At 39.8% G+C, this 2,770-nt stretch overlaps 1 long non-coding RNA gene across 1 annotated transcript; it reads right to left on the minus strand.

The window, feature by feature from the left end:
- Positions 1 to 419: 419 nt before the first annotated feature.
- On the minus strand, positions 420 to 1,012 carry LOC120028711. Its single transcript, XR_005473514.1, has 3 exons — positions 912 to 1,012; positions 751 to 794; positions 420 to 573 (listed from the first exon to the last, which is right to left on the minus strand). It is a non-coding gene; the product is annotated as an uncharacterized LOC120028711 (long non-coding RNA).
- Between the last annotated feature and the right edge of the window lie 1,758 nt (positions 1,013 to 2,770).

The following is a 2,770-nucleotide window of genomic DNA, read 5'->3' on the forward strand; positions in this document are numbered from 1 at the left end:
TTCAAAAGCAGCCTCTTCCTTCACTGAATCTCTTCTTCCAAGGCTACTGGAGCTTTTCATACCTGATGTTATGACTGCTGCAACAACAGGACAAAACAGATTAGAAGCACTCATGAAATGACAACTGTTTATATCTGACAGAGTGACTCATTTGGTAAACACCACCACAGTTCAATCTCAGTTTTAGGTCTGTGATCTGTCGTAACATGATGGTGTGCTTTCTGCATGGTATCATTTCATTTAGCGGTAGCTGTGAATTCACACTTGAGGTTCTTGTGTACGTTATGTAATATGAATATGTTTACTAATGTTGCTGCTCTGTGTGCCTCCATTCTGTTTGAGCTATAACTGGGTACTTTGCTTGATTGAAGGTATGGTTGTGCTTTTGTTCCCTCACTATCGTGAAACCCTACCATCATTGAAGAAGCTGGTGTTGAGGTGAATGCTGTGAGGAAGAGACGTCGGTATGAGGTAGAGCTGCCTGGACACAGTCTGGAGATGATCCTATTGAGATGAAGCCTAGATGAGGAGGTATATTCACAGCCGCCACCCCAGCCTGAAATGGGACCACCGCTGTTGTGAGGAGATTAGAAGATATTAAAGGTAAAGTGATGACAATATATATGACATGATATCATACAATGTTCACAGGTGGCAATTAGTACGATTTTGAAATCTCAAAACTTTAAGACAAACTAGTAGACTGAATACTTTCTAGTAGGCCATTTTAATTCCACTAGCTTTACTTACTGCTATTTACAGGCACAGTTGATTCCACGTGGTTGTTCTGAATTCTAAAAAGAAAAAAAAGTCGACCTAGGTATACAAGATTGGTTCATTTTTCAAGACACCTTAAGGTTTCTTACCATCACCAAATTCCAATCACTAAAACAAATACACAGACAACTCACAAGGCTGTGATGTTCCATTTCCAAGGAAGAAAATGGTTTTCATAATACACCTCTGTCTTCGTGCCAGATTGGTCTTCTTTACATTGTTGTGGGATCTAGAAAAATAGGCATAGCCACCTATTTGATGTTACAGCAAATATAAGCTAATTGAGTTACACATTAATTTAATCTGTTATTGTAACATTTGAAATTCAGTGATGAGAATTCAGTTTAGTAGTTGAAATCAATACCGTTAGAGGTTGGTGAGGATGGCAATTGTTAGGATTCTGACCCTCAGAGGGGCCGGCATCTTGATTCTTCTCATGCTGTTCCTCACTCTGGGTCTGCAACATCATAAAATGCAATCATAACTTTATATCCTCTGTACTGAATAATACATAATGGAAGTGAAAAATAGGTCTCAAACAAGCTTGAGGGTCAATTTACTCAACTCAATGGACTTTGTATCAGTTTTGGGTGTGTTGGCTACCTTGGCCAAAACTGACTTCAGCTGTCGTCTCATAGTCTCTTCCCTGTGCTATGCCCTGAGGGATGAATGGTCGCTATAGTCTACAGTTTTGTTAAACCTCCTGTCTACACTATTGTGCAAAATTACCAAATATTGTGGATTTATAGCAAAAATGCTATACAGTTTCGTTATTAGCTTGCACTTGTTAAGTAGCATAGCACAAACAACATACTGTTGACCTCCTAGACAAAAATCAACATGCATGTATGTATTGCCTATGTTGAATGTAAGTCAGAGAATGTACAGAGAAATACATATATATAGTGTTAATAATGACAAAGCACTACCTTTTTGGCTTGGAAGCATGTATTCCCCATGTTTTGTATTTGGTGTGGAAACGGAAAGGGATTTCCCACAAACCTACGTCAGTACGTTGACTGTACGTTTGGCGTCACTGTGCGTCATTTCCTTAATCTTAACTCTTAGTATTTAGTAACTATGTAACAAACCGTGTATATTTTTAAGACAGTTTTGTATTTTGAATGTTTTACTTTAACTGATTGAAACCATACAGTTCATCAGCTTCCTTACCTTGGGGTGGTTCTCTTCTCCAAACTTAAAGTCTTGTTGACATGAATCCTTGAGTAATTTACTTACTGTGCCAAATGTTGTTCATTGTCCTATTCCCGAGTCAAATAAGGCTGTATATGCTATGTCTGGGAGCTTTTGAAAAAGTGTTCTTCCAACTAAAACCTGTTTCGCTTGAAACCATCAATCAATCAATCAATTTTATTTTATATAGCCCTTCGTACATCAGCTAATATCTCGAAGTGCTGTACAGAAACCCAGCCTAAAACCCCAAACAGCTAGTAATGCAGGTGTAGAAGCACGGTGGCTAGGAAAAACTCCCTAGAAAGGCCAAAACCTAGGAAGAAACCTAGAGAGGAACCAGGCTATGAGGGGTGGCCAGTCCTCTTCTGGCTGTGCCGGGTGGAGATTATAACAGAACTATGCCAAGATGTTCAAAAATGTTCATAAGTGACAAGCATGGTCAAATAATAATCATGAATAATTTTCAGTTGGCTTTTCATAGCTGATCATTAAGAGTTGAAAAACAACAGGTCTGGGACAGGTGGCGGTTCCATAACCGCAGGCAGAACAGCTGAAACTGGAATAGCAGCAAGGCCAGGCGGACTGGGGACAGCAAGGAGTCACCACGGGCGGCAGTCCCGACGCATGGTCCTAGGGCCCAGGTCCTCCGAGAGAAAGAAAGAGAGAAGGAGAAAATTAGAGAGAGCCAAGATTTTCAAAATGTTCATAAATGACAAGCATGGTCAAATAATAATCAGGAATAAATCTCAGTTGGCTTTTCATAGCCGATCATTAAGAGTTGAAAACAGCAGGTCTGGGA

Source organism: Salvelinus namaycush, chromosome 34, assembly GCF_016432855.1.
Source record: "Salvelinus namaycush isolate Seneca chromosome 34, SaNama_1.0, whole genome shotgun sequence".
Taxonomy (NCBI): domain Eukaryota; kingdom Metazoa; phylum Chordata; class Actinopteri; order Salmoniformes; family Salmonidae; genus Salvelinus; species Salvelinus namaycush.